The following is a 15,714-nucleotide window of genomic DNA, read 5'->3' as shown; positions in this document are numbered from 1 at the left end:
CAGGTGAAGCTGGTTGAGAGAATGCCACGAGTTTGCAAAGCTGTCATCAAGGCAAAGGATGTCTACTTTAAAAAATTTTTTTTTTTTGTTGGTTACTACATGATTCCATATGTGTTATTTAATAGTTTTGATGTTTTCACTATTATTCTACCATTGTAGAAAATAGTCCAGATGAAGAAAAACCCTTGAATGAGTAGGTGTTCTAAAACTTTTGACTGGTACTGTATCTCTCGCTTAAACTGACAGAGTTGTAGGGGGATATATATATGTTTTTTGCTAATTAGATTTCCGAGGGGGTGCAGACATCGACCTTTGCTAATGGAAGCTTCTGACTGGTACTGTATGTATATTGTAAAGTCATTTGTCTGTTATGTCTTTTCCGTTATATGTCGGACCCCAGTAAGACTAGATGTTGCTAATGGGGATCCTAATAAATCAAATCCAAATCCAAAGTATTCCCTTTTTATTACACACCAAGCTCTCCATGGTTGTTTCCCCCCATTTTTCATACTCCTGTCTGCTTGGTTTCAGTTTCATCAGGGCACTTGAATATGAGTCAGTTGCACCACATACTCTTCTCATTGGGGATGACCTTACAGGAGGAGGACAGAGGGCATCGACTGACTCGGCTGCTGCAGTTGGTCACAAGCCCATATTTACAGACCTTTTTACAAGGGAAAGTACCTTCCTTTCCTGCTCGCATTACATTACTAACAGTGAGTCTCCCCCCTTAGAAACACAGTGGCTCTTATTTTGTCAAGAGGTGTTTCCGTGTTCTATTCCTTTGTTTGAAATCAGTGTGTCTTTGTGAAATAGGTGTATATGAGGACTTGTGCTTGTATAGTAGGCCTATGTTCTGTACCGTAGCTACGTATTGCTCTGCATTGACTATAATGTTTGTATGATAACCGTTTTCCTCTATTGCCTTTGTATGTTTTCCCTTAGCCTATTGGATTTGTTCTGACAAACTCACTGGGTAACTTGTCCGTGAGGTTAATCTCCCTGAGTTCAAAAGTTCAGTTTGAAATGCTTTTTAAAAGATTTGCTTTTGGGAGAAAAAAAAACCCTGAAATTGGGTAATACTTTGGTACATGATGTTTTCCAGGTATGTCTGTTTCCTAGAATTACCTCAGCGAGTCAAAGCAGTAGCTTACTCTAGCGGTCCTCAGAGGGATTGCATTTGTGCCACTCTGTTTTCGCTATGGAGGTGCAGTTTTTACACTTCCCTTCGAAACACATTTTGGCAGTGTGAAATATTCCCTGAGGAACAAACATGGCCTTATATATGGAATACCACCCCTCGTCTTTCACATACTGGCTCTGTGAGTTGATGCTACCTCCCTTCTATTTACGCAACCCCTCTTGAACACAGCACTGTCTACCGCACCTGGAAAACCTGAATGGATGTCAATACACATAGGCTACTGTGCCCTGTCTCCCTGTTATAGAAAAAATGGGCTATCAATGAATATCAAAACCGAAGCACATAACCCACTTGCTTTGTGCCAGTTAATATGTGGATGCTTGTTTGTCAATCCAAGCATAAAACCGTATTCCTTAACTTTTCTATGCACCTGTCACTGAATATAGTGGCCCAGCGTGCAGTGACAACACCTCGCAGTGACAACACCCCGCAGTGCCAATGATGCTGTCCTTTATTGTCCATCGCGGTCAAATTTCTGACGCACTATTTTCACACTGACCAGAGGTCTGAAATGGGATCATTAGCCTGTCGGGGGAAAGAATGCTGTGGAATATTGTCCCAGGAATTGTACCACAATTCAGGTTCACTCAAGGTTCAAGATTGCGTGGAAAACTAGATAGTCTTTGAAGAATCCAGCATGTTGAATTACAGATATTTGAGGCTTGACATGTCAGTGTGGCACTGCCCTTCTCAATACAGTCTATACAAATATCACTGCTTTACAGGTGTGACGTGATCACACGACATGTAGCCACATTTTGACCACACGTGTGGCATCGCACATGGAAGGCAGTGTCATTCTATGATAATATTCACAAATGGTGGATGGTGACATCATCTCAGATTTGACCATTTGTGGGAGGGATAATTAAATTTAAAAAATACAAGAAAGGCCTCTATGATTCCAATAATAAGTTCAGCACTGTCTTGTGAAGTGGCTATTTTGATCATTATTTCAATTCTTGTCTCATTATAGGTGTAACTAATGGCAGTGCTAGTCTGTTCTTTTTAATAACTTGGATGATCCTAGGTCCTAATGGCCAGGCGCCGTGGGAATGATTGAGCCATCCCCTCACAGGCAAGTGTGGTATGGCAGTCAAAGCTGAGTGCAGAATCTGCCAGTCCTGAGATAGGTCGGGAAGTCCCACTCACTCTGCAGCAGCACCGCTCTCATAGTCTCTCTCTGTCCCTCTCTCTCTCATGCTCTCTCTCACTCAGTATAAAGTAGGGAACATTATTGTCAGTGACCCATGTAGCTGTGTCCAGAGTGGGGATGCCTTGTGACAAAGGGGTCAGACACTGCCAGGAGACAGTTCCTATGGTGCAATGTTTTTTTTTCTCATCCGTGTGAAATAGTTATGTTCTGCAAAGTTGTGTATTTTTAAGTGTATCTATTCATAACATGCAATAGGCTTTCAAACCTAACCTCTGTGAGAGCTCATTGGGCTATGGCCAAGCACACACACTCCCTTTTCTGAGTTCTTCCATGTTTCACTTATAGCTGTATTCATGGTTCGGTCAGACTATAGCTGTGTTCGAATTACTCATACTAACCGCACTCACTGTACTATTTGTGACGTAAATTGAGTCTAAAGTATGCTTATTGGTCATAGTATGGATATAGTTATAGTATGCGATAAGTTCCCGGATGTTGACACTATTTCCGTACTTTTAGGGCACATAATGCAATTCTTCTGAAAATGGGAGTGGCTTCACATCGTTTTCAGATTTGAAGAAAATTATGGGAAATATGTAGCCGAGGTCCAACGAGAGCTTCATCCAATTCATTGCTTTAACTAATTGGGAAAAATGTTAAGAAAATGTTGAGCAATGTAATAAAGTAATGACTTTTCAAATAGGCAACCTTTACATGTTATGTTGGCTGACAATTTGTTAGCTATGCTATTCTTACGCACCACATAGCATATCATTACAGCAGTATGCAACGTTATCGTTATGTTAGCTACCTAAAGTTAGTTGGCTAATAATACATCAAACTTGTCAATATATTAACTATATGCTATATAACTAACTAACCAATGTTTATTTACTTGATTATTCCCATATTTTTTTAGCTTAGCTAAGTGGTGTAGTCGTTGTGCGTTCTCAATTAACATTATGGTGTTTTTGTAAATTCACTCTGGCCATACTACAATTTCAGAGATGGCCGGTGTCAGAAAACCTTGGCAAAAAGCGTAATTAAATTGTTGCCAGCAGCACTGTTACAGTCACCAATGCTCTGGATAACATGAAACCTGCCTAACCAGCTCTTCTAGGGCAAGTAAAATGGTCAGTTAGGCGTTTTCTCATTTGTATCTGGAAGTAGCTAGCAAGCTAGCCAACATTAGCCAGTTAGCTTGGGTGCTTGACTGCCAGTGTAAGATCAGACCGATCGAATCAACCCTATTCCTCAGCCAGAGCGTTCAGTGTGCGCTCTGAACGCTCCAAAAGCGAAATGCTCTGAATTTACAAACAGACAATCTGACAATGCTCTGAATTTACAAATGCCCCGAGCGCACTCTGAGCGCCCTCTGGCATTCCAGATTGAATTTCAGAACACACGCCAAGTCGGAAAACGTCTAGCTAGTCATTTGTTATGCTAACTTGCTAGCAAGAGGTTGCATAGCAACAGCATCAATTTCCGGTAGACAGGCGAAGCGCTAGGACGCTTTACAGTATACTTAAACGAACAAACAGTATATAGAATAGTATGTAGTATATACTCATTAAGTATGTAGTATACAGTATGTTAGTATGGGTATTTGACCACAGATTATGACTCAGCCTTACACCCCTTTTTGAGGTGTTTTATGCAAAAAATAGTAATACCTCTGTCATCCTTGGTCACACCTATGAAAATAGTACATTTCCTCAAGATTAGGTTTCATGACCAGTTTTGTTCAGTTTCAGTAATATCAATGGAGTTTCAGTGTTGGATTGGTTTTCATGTGGTTCTTTGGCAGGCTTGAAGTTATGAAGACTCTATGTATTAGCACATATAGCATATACTAATCCCTATGGGCCGTGCTTATTTGAACTCCCCTCTGTAATTTAGCTCCATGTCAACACCCCTTCCAGTCGCTGTATCCCCCCCCCCTCCCTTTCTAATTCTCTCTCTCATTGTCTCTCTCTTTTCAAACCTTCTGCGAGTCTCTCCCTGGTTCTTCAGTAATATGAGAATCTGAAGTTGTAATATGCTTTCTCACTTTTCTTTCTTCCCAATCCACTTTGCCCTCTTTATCATATTTCTACATTTTTTCCTCCTCTCAAGGAAGTGGGGCCAGCGCTGCCTAGCAGGAGGTTGAGGGGTGGGAGAGACGGGAAGCAGAAGAAGGAAAATGAAACCAAACGTTCTGAATGCTCTCACAGTGGTTGCGCAACACCAGATTTTTTGTTCTTTCTCTGGTCTAGTGGAGAAAAAGGAAAGCAGATGAGTGCTATTGGGAATCCAAGGGAGGCAGCTTCCCCTAAATGTTTCATAACACCAGCAGTGCTTGTAAATCATGTATAGGGAAACACAGGCAAGTGAACTCAATTGAGATGGGAAATAAAATAAAGGGAGAACGGAGTGTGTTCCCAAAACCTTTGATCTGTCAATTAACCGCCATTGCTATGAGAGGATAGCATTATTTTATGAGAGGTAAAGAAACATTTTGTCATACTGGAAGGGGAGGAAAGTAAAGAAAAGGGCAAGAGATAGTTCGAAGGAGAGGGGGATAGAGATGGATGGAGGGAGGGAGTGGGCGTGTCTGCCATGCGTCACACCAGGCCTGATGTGCAGGCGCTATCTCAGCACAATCCAGCCTGTCAACATTCCCCATTCCACTGATAACAGGCCCTACTTCACTCGCTCGCTCGCTCGCTCACTCACTCACTCACTCACTCACTCACTCACTCACTCACTCACTCACTCACTCACTCACTCACTCACTCACTCACTCACTCACTCACTCACTCACTCACTCACTCACTCACTCACTCACTCACTCACTCACTCACAATCAAGAGTCTGCTCTTTTAAAATAAAGAAGTATTTCCATGTATGGTAGGGGAGGCAAAATGTGCAGGTTAAAGTTTGATATGTGAGGAGAGCGTTTCTGGGATTTGTGCTGCTGGTTCTTCTCTGTATATCATGTTGAATAATGTCCGACACTCTGGTGCCTGACTCAGGCCATTCATCAGCCATGTCTGATGGGAAAAATGTGGAAATATCATAAATGATCATAATAGCATTAATCAGAACAGCAGTAGTAAATACCAAAGGTTGTGTCGACACGTTGAGCTGTGTTTTCCCATAACATAACTTCCCCATACTTTTATGGAAAGGTCATGTATGCAGTCGTCACGTTTAAAGCGGGGAATATTTTAGATATTCAAATTGAAGCACAGTGGATTTGAAAACGCCACACGTCATTGGTGTATCACTTTCACCAATCAGATCTGAAGCCTCTTTGTCAGGTGGCGTCTCCCTATGAATGTTCTCTCACATTAAAGTAGGCCAAAGGTACAGTGCAACACCTTTCCGATATCTCACACGCCGTCTTGTATGTCTCCTAGGTCCTAGGTGCGTATGTGTGTTCCCCCTATTAAAAGTCTGTGTAGTTCCTCTGTCTCCTGAAGGAAGATTCTCCCTGCTGCCGGTGCTCTCACGTATGCTCTGTATTTGCCACCATGGCACTATTGACACTCACAGCAGAAAGAAGTGAAAGGCTAAGCAATAACAGCAAATGTGTGCACATAGACACGAATACTTACACACGTCCACACACACACACACGCACATACACAGTCCCTCAGGCGTTTAAAGGGAACCTTGTGAAGTGGGTGAACACATTGAAGAGGTGTGAAGGAGGTTACTGTTTGTTGTGTAGATGTCATAAACGCTGGATCATGTTCATGTTTTGCTTGTCAAGGCCTATATTCTGTATATACCAGTGGAGGCACCCCAGAGGAGGAAGGGGAGGACCATTCTCCTTAGTGAATTTCAGAAGATTTTTTTTTTATACTATTTTGATAAAACGATATAATTGACTGAAACACACTGTTTTGCAATGAAGGTCATGTACTGTAGCCTCAACAGCAATCTCTGGGGTAGCTCCATGGTGTAGCCGGAGGACAGCTAGTTTCCGTCCTCCTCTGGGTACGTTGACTTCAATACAAAACCTAGGAGGCTCAGGGTTCTCATCCCCTTCCATAGACACACGGTAATAACTTCCAGAGGGCATCCTCCAATCAGAGGTCTTGCAGTATAAACTGACATGTTGTCATTCCAATCAAAAGATCAGACAAAGAATCTACTACTGAAAGCATAAGCTACTGCTAGCTTGCACTGGAGTGCAACAAATATGGTGAGTAGTTGACTCAAAGTGAGAGAAGGACAATAGTTGAACAGTTTTGAAGAAATTCATTCATAAGACAATGAAGGAGAAGTGAGAGAAAGATAGCTATATACTCTATATATCTTTACTTTTACTCTATATATCTTTACTTTTACTCAAGTATGATAATTGGGTACTTTTTCCACCACTTCAGAGCGCGTAGATTGCGAGAAGGAATTATACAGCAAAATGATCACGGTGTTTGTATGTGATTGCTATGAAAGTGAACCGTGTTTGCGTTGATCTGGGGTCTATTCAATTTGCCGAATTTGTTGAAAAATGTATCGAAAACAGAGAATGAACCTGGGATAAACATACTTGAATTTGTCCAATAAAAACTCTTGTTTGCAACTGTTGAACTAATGATCACACCCTATATCAGCTAGATGCAGGCAAGAGTGTGCAAGGTGTTATTGAATGTGTCACTGTTTGGATTACTCAAATATTTCTCTCAACCTGTTGTAACAACCTCATGATGGGTATAGGGAACATTTGAGTATCATGTAGTAGCCTAAACCTATTGATGTTACATTGAGCTGGGTGAATGGAATATGAATGACAGTCATCCATTATGCTGTAATGGAAATAAGGCCATGCTCATTAAAAAACATTGTCCTTCCTCATCTTAAACGGCACTGACCGCCACTGTTATGTACTGATAGAGAAACTAAAATCTGACAGTAACTTATTATAACTGAAACATTTACATTCAGCTGACATTGTCCCTCAATTGCAATACCCTGATTTAAGAGCAGGTTAATTTAGAACCTAACCCGATCCAATTCCGTGCATAAACATTTCCCTTCATCGAAACCTGGTTCCAGTCCACTCCTCTTATCCATCTACCAGTGACTCCTACTCCCCATGCCCATGGATGTGACTGTTTATCCATGATTGTGAAGTGCATATATTGCTCATATATTGCTCTGTGAAATGCACTCTGCCCTCAAAGGGCATAGCTGTGGGTTTATGTCAAATAAAATTATATAATATTGTATTTGTCACATGCGCCAAATATTTTCAGTCTCTCGAGGGGGAATAGACATTTTTGTGCCCTTTACGACTGTCTTTGTCTCATCATTGTCGGTGATCATGCCTATCACTGTTATGCCGTCTGCAAACTTAATGATGGTGATGGAGTTGTGCTTGACCATGCAGTCATGGGTTAACAGGGAGTAATGAGGGGACTGAGCACGCACCCCTGAGGGGCCCCTGTGTTGAGGATCAGCACGTGGGGAGAAGCCCGTCAGGAAGTCCAGGATACAGTTGCAGAGGGAGGTGTTTAGTCCCATTGAGTTTTGAGGGCACTATGCTGTTAAACGCTGAGCTGTAGTCAATAAATAGAATTCCCACCTTTTGTCCAGGTGGGAAAGGGCAGTGTGGAGTGCAATAGAGATTGCGTCATCAGTGGCTCTATTGGGGCGGTATGCAAATTGGAGTGGGTCTAGGGTTTCTGGGATAATAGTGTTGATGTGAGTCATGACCAGCCTTTCACAGCACTTCATGGCTACCGATGTGAGTGCTACGGGTTGGTAGTAATTTAGGCAGGTTACCTTGGTGTTCCTGGGCATAGGGACTATGGTGGTCTGCTTGAAACATGTTGGTATTACAGACAGATGAAGACACTTGCCAGTTGGTCAGCGCATGCTCGGAGTACACATCCTGGTTATTCCGCTGGCCCTGCGGCCTTGTGAATGTTGACCTGTTTAAAGGTCTTATTCACATCGGCTATGGAGAGGGTGATCACACAGTCGTCTAGAACAGGTGGTGCTCTGATGCACGCTTCAGTGTTGCTTGCCTCAAAGCGTGCATAGAAGTCATTTAGCTCGTCTGGTAGGCTCGTCTCACTGGGCAGCTCGCAGCTGTGCTTCCCGTTGTAGTCCGTGTAGTAGGTTTGAATCTTAGTCCTGTATTGAAGCTTTGCCTGTTTGATGGTTCATCGGAGGGCATTGCAGGATTTCTTATAAGCATCCGGGTTAGAGTCCCGCTCCTTGAAAGCGGCTGCTCTACCCTTTAGCTCAGTGCAGATGTTGCCTGTAATCCACGGCTTCTGGTTGGGGCATGCACATACAGTCACTGTGGGGAGTGTCAGGCCTGGTGTATTTTCAGATTCAGGGGCCTACACATCAAAGCAGGTCACTGGTGTCTTTTTATCACTACATCAAACCTCTCACTGAATGTGCCTCTTTTTTTAAAGGGGAGGCTTAATCTGAGCAATAATCCACACATCAAACATCCCGGGCCACGTGCGTGAGACCTTAGACCCTGGGATTATTTCTGACGAAATCCGTCTTAAGGAGGCAAACCTCCACAGTCAGCCCGATTATTTTGGCCGTGCTTGGGTTTGACGTGGTTATGTGAGAGTGAAATCTCCTGAACAGAACCAACACTCCGGCCTCCTGTATCCCGAACCTTGCCAAGCCATCCGAATGGAAGGCTAGAGGGGGACGGAAAAGGGACATATGATCACCTCCATCTAGGACAAGGGTGGATTCATGGACACTTGAGTCAGTTCTACCTTATCAGAGAAGTTCATGTCATGGCACACAAGGAAGAAATACATCTGAACGCTCGGGAGGATTTAGTTTTGAGCTCCTCTTAAAGTTTGTGAGGATTTAAAAAGGGAGTTATCAGGGTCAGGAAAGGTAATAAGCAAGAAGCCAAAGAGTATCAGAGTAATGCTGTGACGCAGGCTGCAGTTGTGTAAATGGGTGATATCTGCATAATTAATCCCTCAGTTTTCACAGGCCAATCTCTGTTGTTTTGGATGGCAAACAACAGTACTAGAATTTAGGAGCTCTGATTTTTAAAACATTTTTTGTATTATTTATTATTATTATTATTTTTTTAAAGCCTGTCACATCTGTGAATGTGGAATGTGTTTTGTTGGTTGATTGAAAAACAAGAAAACTTAATAAAACTTTAAATTGAAAAAAAGAAAGGGGAATGGAAAATGTCTGTTTGGCCCTTTTGATGTGGTGTAAATTATCTTCCACCTATGGATATTTTCTGAATTGTCACAAAATCTAAAACTTTCTTTGTCTTGATATGTAGGTCATATCTTTCTAAGGTGAGCTTCAAACTGCCCAGGTTGAAGTGTGTGGGTCATGGACTTTTTCAACTTTCCCTTAACACCATATAGCATTGTACCATCTGACATACAAAGGAATTGCGTTTTCAAGTGACAACTTAATGAAGTGTATTTATTTTTATTAGATGAGCAATGTGTCATCTTTTGATGAAAACCTTACTTGACATTCGATTTAAGAATGATTATCTAACCATGTGTGTGAAGTTTTATGTCTTTGTATCAGTTGTTGAAACAGGAGTATGAAAACATCTAGAAGGGATATTGAGGTGTGTCGTCCATTGCGCAAGAACCATAATTTAGCCATCACTCTTATCCAGAGCGACTTACAGTTAGGGCCTTTCATCTTAAAATAGCTAGGTGGGACAACCACACATCACAGTCATAGTAAGTACATTTTTCCTCAAAGTAGCTATCAGCAAAGTCAAAGTTAGTAAAGGGAAAAGGTAAAGTGCGAGTGTTAGTTCACAAAATGTTGTTTTTTTGGGGGGCTGTGGAATTAAGATTCTCATCGAAGAGGTTGGGTTTCACATGTTTTCGGAAGATGGGCAGGGACTGTCTTAGCTTCAGGGGGAAGTTGGTGGGCCAAGAGACCAGAGGTGGCAGAACGGAGTTCTCGGGTTGGGGTGTTGGGTTTGAGCATAGCCTGAAGGTAGGGATTGGCAATTCCTCTTGCTGCCCCGTAGGCAAGTTGTGGATGCGAGTTTCGGCTGGAAGCCAGTGGAGTGTGCTGAGGGATGGGGTGACATGGAAGAACTTGGGAACGTGGAACAACAGGCGGGATGCAGCATTCTGAATAAGCTGAAGGGGCTTGATGGCATAAGCAGGGAGGCCAGCCAACAGCAAATTGCAGTAGTCCAGACTGGAGATGACAAGTGCCTGGATTAGGACCTGTGTCGCTTCCTGTGTGAGGTAGGGTCGAGTCACTGTTTTGATGTTTTCAGAGAATGACAGGGTGTTGTCCAGGGTCATGCCAAGGTTCTTTGCACACTGGGAAGGTTGACAACCATGATGGCGAGGTCTTAGAGCTGACTGGCCTTCCCCGGGAGGAAGAGCAGCTCTGTCTTGTTGAGCTTGAGGTGGTGGGCCAACATTCAAGCAGAGATATTTGCCACACATGCAGAGATGTGTGTCGCGACCTGGGTGTCAGAAGTGGGAAAGGAGAAAAGTATTTGAGTGTCATCCGCATAACAACGATAGGAGAGACCATGTAATAATATGATGGAGGAAAGATATTTTATGATGTCACATAGCAGGTGCAACCTGTTTCTGTTGGTAGCAGGCAGGAAGTCAGACAGTGTGCAGATAGAGAAAGAGAGAAAAAGGATGTGTCTTGTTGTTTGGCAATTTTGTACATTTTAATGAGCTGTAAGAAAAGTGAAAAGATCTGATAATTCAAATCATGATGCATTGAAATTGGTATGTGTGCCGAGTTGGCTAATTTAGGTTAGAAATGTTTTCTGACACATCTTCACGGCTTTATACTGGTCTGGTACAAACTCATTAAGAATTATTGAGAGAAAGGTTATAGTCCTACTAAACAATCTTAGCAATGAAATGTCACTAGAAACAGTTGTAGACTGAAGACTTGGGCCAACTAGGGAAGTGACTCATGGCATACTTTGAGGTCAACCAAAAATCATTTGTTGGGCAATGGACAATTAGCTTTGGAAATAAATGCATTGCATTTTGTCCCCTTATCAGGTTTCCTGTGTTTTGGCGGGCAGAGGAGATGGCAGACAGATAGAGGCTTCTCCTTTCCTCACTCCTCGTCTCTCAGTGGGGTCCGTTTGGGGTCTTAGTCACCGGGGTGTGAATCAGAGGCCGTGTTTGCATCGAACACAGTGACTCACCCTGCTGCTTTAAATCACAGGAATGCCCACAATGCTGCAAGATGGCTGCCTTTGGGCTGGTGTCATACGGACTCCAGCTGAAAGAGAGGTTTGACTCCCTCACTGCCAGAGAATTCCCCCCTCTGCCCTTCTCCTTATCCCACTTCAGTCATACCGATTTGGTACACCATTTTAAACAGGTTGATTTAATGTCTTCAGAACAACATAGCTTTGACTGATGCTTGTGTTTAACCCAGAGTTCCTTCTAGTTTTGAGGTTGATAATAACCTGCATACGAACAAATGTTTAGCTTTTTTCACTCACTCACTCACTCACTCACTCACTCACTCACTCACTCACTCACTCACTCACTCACTCACTCACTCACTCACTCACTCACTCACTTCAGGATTTTTTTTAACAACCTATTGACCTCTTAATGTTATGACAGTAAAACCCTATTTTGTAAGCCTACATCTGTTGGCTCAGAGTGCAAAAAAACCCAAATGTTGTATAATGTACACAGTAGTGTTAGTGTTACGTACAGTATTAGCAATAGTGTAATAATGGCTTTTATTTCCTAAGATAATAATGTCACACATACAAGACTAATTAAATTGATGTGTATGTTAGGTATAGTTATGTACCTTCACTCGTCAGTCAAATGCATAACAATACTGTATCACTTTTTGTTAAGATCATCAAGCCATTCATACTGAGAGAGCTTTTATGAGAGGTTCAAGTCCCTCTTAAATGGAGGAAGGGGTCTGGGGAATGTTCCGATTTTTCTTGGAGTATCCTTTTCTGTATGAAATGCAGTCCAGGCTTTCCCATATGTTTTTTGTTTCCGTCCTTGGTTCTTCTTCTCTGCCCGTCATCTGGAAGGTCTTCTCATTTGTTAGTGAAATATAGCTGAGAGGTGTTAGTCACAGGGCGAGCTAGAGCAACTGGAGATGCTAGGAGACGTCGCGAAGAGGGCCCTGTCAAACAATCGGCAGATGCTGGGAGAGGAGGCGGATCAAGACCCTAGGCATGGGCCTACCGCATGGAGGGGTATGGTAGTGGGCTAAAGGCTTGGGCTTTGGCCTACTGGAGGTGTATGATAGTGAGCAAAAGGCTTAGGACTAGGCCTATGGAGGGTGTGGTGGTGGGCCAAATATTTTGGCTTGTGCTGATGTGTGGTAGTAATGGAGGTAACAATTCAGTCTTACTTTTCTGCAATTTATGCCATTAGTGATTAGAGGTATGGAAATGAAATACAAGTGTTTATTATTAAATTCTTAGCCGATTTTAACAAAGGGGCAATCATGAAGTTTAGTCAAACCTAAGTTAAGTCTGTTCAACTAAATCATCTGCTGTACAAATTGTGTGGTTACCAACTTTGCGTACGTTACTTGTATTTTAAATGTGTATTTATACATTTTGTCTTACACATTTTCCGTATTTGAAAGCGGCCACACAGAGTAGAAGGTTCCTGGTTTCTATTGCATTTCTAAATTCAGCATATTGTCTGTTTGAGTTGTCTTGGTGATACGGTGAGAAGGGTGTACACTTGTTGTTACTAGAGACCAAGTCATAACACGCTTCATTACTAGTTCCTCAATCAGCAAAACCTCAAAACAAACAAAACACCTGTCAACGCCTAATGACCAATGAGATGAAACTGTAACGTGATGCTCGCCATAAAGTATGGAATGCTCCTCATACATTATTACATTTTCCATTAGGATCTATAAAAGGTGGACCGGATAATTGAAATGATAGAGAACATTTAATGCTGACGCAAGTCTTTGGATTTACGTTGGCAAAATAAATTTGCTTTCAGAAGCCATGTGCCAACATATTGACACCACCCACATCCTTTTTAATCAGTATTGTTTTTTATAATATAAGAATGTGCATAATTACGCGTTTACACTATTTAGCCAAAGTACATACTCTGGGGGTATGGATTTAGATTCCGTCCATCTACCACGGCACTGAAACTCTGTCAAAAACCCTGAAAGTTTCCCATTCCCCAGAGACCATATCACAGTTCATTCCTCCGGCTGAAACCTCAGGCCATATGTTGAAAATGTCACCAGGGAGGGAGGTACCGTTCAAACCATGCTATTCTGCGCCCCACCCACGCTATCCTCAGCACTTATCATGAAGAACTATGAAGAGCCTAGAACTAAAGCAAAACATCTGTCTTCCTAGATCAGTGAGGAGGAAGATGAGAGTTGCATTCCTGCCCTGTGGACGTGAGGTCTATGGGAGGAAAGATCTACTGCTCGATTGGTGGGTTTTCTTTTCAATCCAAGCTGCCCAGAGTATTTATTTTTAATTTTACCTTTATTTTACTAGGCAAGTCAGTTAGGAACAAATTCTTATTTTCAATGATGGCCTAGGAACAATGGGTTAACTGCCTGTTCAGGGGCAGAACGACAGATTTGTACCTTGTCAGCTTGGGGATTTGAACTTGCAACCTTTCGGTTACTAGTCCAACGCTCTAACCACTAGGCTACCCTGCCGCCCCAGTCAGCCAGTGTGGCTAAGAGTACATCCCCAGGTTTCTAAGAACTCTGACAACAATTCCAAGGAAGAGAGATTAACACACTTGCTTGTAAGAACACACACTAATTAACCAGAAATCTTTTTGTGATTCTTAGGTTCCCAAAGCCTACAAATGACTGGCAGTTGAACGTATGATGAAATCAAGGGGGTGGGTGATCTCTTTTCAACCTGACAACTGTTTCTTCACAAGTTCTACACTTTGTTGTCACTGGATGTACATTAGAAGCTTTATTGGCAAAAACATCCAGAAACATACCACTGCTAATGTTGACTCAGTCTACCAGTGTTTTGGCATTGATGGGTGTGACTGTAATGTTTGATTTGAACAGGTAAATGTGAAACTCTTTACATCTCTTCCATTAATTACATAATTCTAGTGAACTTTTCAGCCTGTAGGCTTGCTTTTTATTTTGTGTCCATATTGTCTATTTTGTAAAATGCTCTATTTTTTTCTTCTAATAGGTCATGTGACACCATAATATATTTCTATATATGTATATTTTAGTTAAGCCTGGATGGAAGAACCCAAAGCTTGCATGTGTTTGTGACAAATCTTAATATCGCCGCTATAACTACTTTTTGTTACTATCTACTGAATCACTGCTGTAAATCAGGTTGTCCGACATTCCTTGGCTTTGTCGTAACCATATTGCTTATTCTGCCTTTCAACAGTGCTTCTTTGTCAAATGTGCAATGTTGTTTTTTTTCTGCCTTTAACACAAACACCTAGGGAATTTGAGACATAAGGAAGTTATTTTGAAGGAACAACACACACAAAGCGTGCGATCATCTAAGCATTTATTCTCTTGTTTTGATTGTCTGTGATGTTGTCTCGAACATTAACACAATCCATTTGTCTTCTTTTGTTCCCTCACAGATGAATCCATCTGAAGTCCCGAACGCTGTGCCAAAACCACAGTGAAACAGAGTCACATGAGGTGGAATGAACATTGAGGCTTCGTCACAGGCCACAATGACTCAGACTTAGAGGACCCACTTACTTCCACACTCACCAATTTACCCACCCGCTAGCTCTGAGACAAACACTCATTCTTCTCCATACTCACAGCTATTTCTGCACATTCTGAGGACTTGGTTTACCGCTTCTCAAAAGTGCCACGTGTTGTACAGCAGAAGAAAGTGCATCTTGTTTTTGATGAGGATACAGGTTTATCCCGTTCCCACACGTGAAGAGTGAGAACAACACGAATGTGCTATTGGAACAGAGCCAATATTGGGCCTTTTTAAGCTCTTAAAGGGAAAAAATAGCCCTTGTGGTCAACCGAACTGCAAATATTTGCCTGGTGTGGTTTACTGTAGTCATCACAATTCTTTGGTGGCAAATGTAGTAGTTTTTCCCAATAACACTGTAAAATTTGAGAGATAACCTTTCATAATAAAAAACAGAAAACTGGACAAATCTGAGGAAATCTAACAGCATCCCAGACCGTTAATTGGCAATATACAACTTGGCTCTGCTGCATGGTAGCTTAAGCAATGGTACACTTTGGTTCCTATGTGGAAAGGGTTCTACATAGAACCCAAAAAGGTTACACCGGGAAACAAAAAGTGTTCTTCAAAGGGTTTTCCTATGGCAACAGCCGAAGAACCCTTTTAAGTTCTACCATAGCAAAAAAAAAATGAGTGCACCACAAA

At 42.1% G+C, this 15,714-nt stretch overlaps 1 long non-coding RNA gene across 1 annotated transcript; it reads left to right on the top strand.

Moving 5' to 3' along the window:
* Positions 1-588: 588 nt before the first annotated feature.
* On the top strand, positions 589-15,482 carry LOC118397162 (uncharacterized). Its single transcript, XR_004828360.2, has 4 exons — positions 589-716; positions 13,702-13,782; positions 14,154-14,206; positions 14,936-15,482. It is a non-coding gene; the product is annotated as an uncharacterized LOC118397162 (long non-coding RNA).
* Positions 15,483-15,714: the final 232 nt, after the last annotated feature.

The sequence above is a fragment of the Oncorhynchus keta genome, chromosome 18 (assembly GCF_023373465.1).
Source record: "Oncorhynchus keta strain PuntledgeMale-10-30-2019 chromosome 18, Oket_V2, whole genome shotgun sequence".
NCBI classification, from domain to species: Eukaryota; Metazoa; Chordata; class Actinopteri; order Salmoniformes; family Salmonidae; genus Oncorhynchus; species Oncorhynchus keta.
This window is presented reverse-complemented; position numbering and strand designations above follow the sequence as displayed.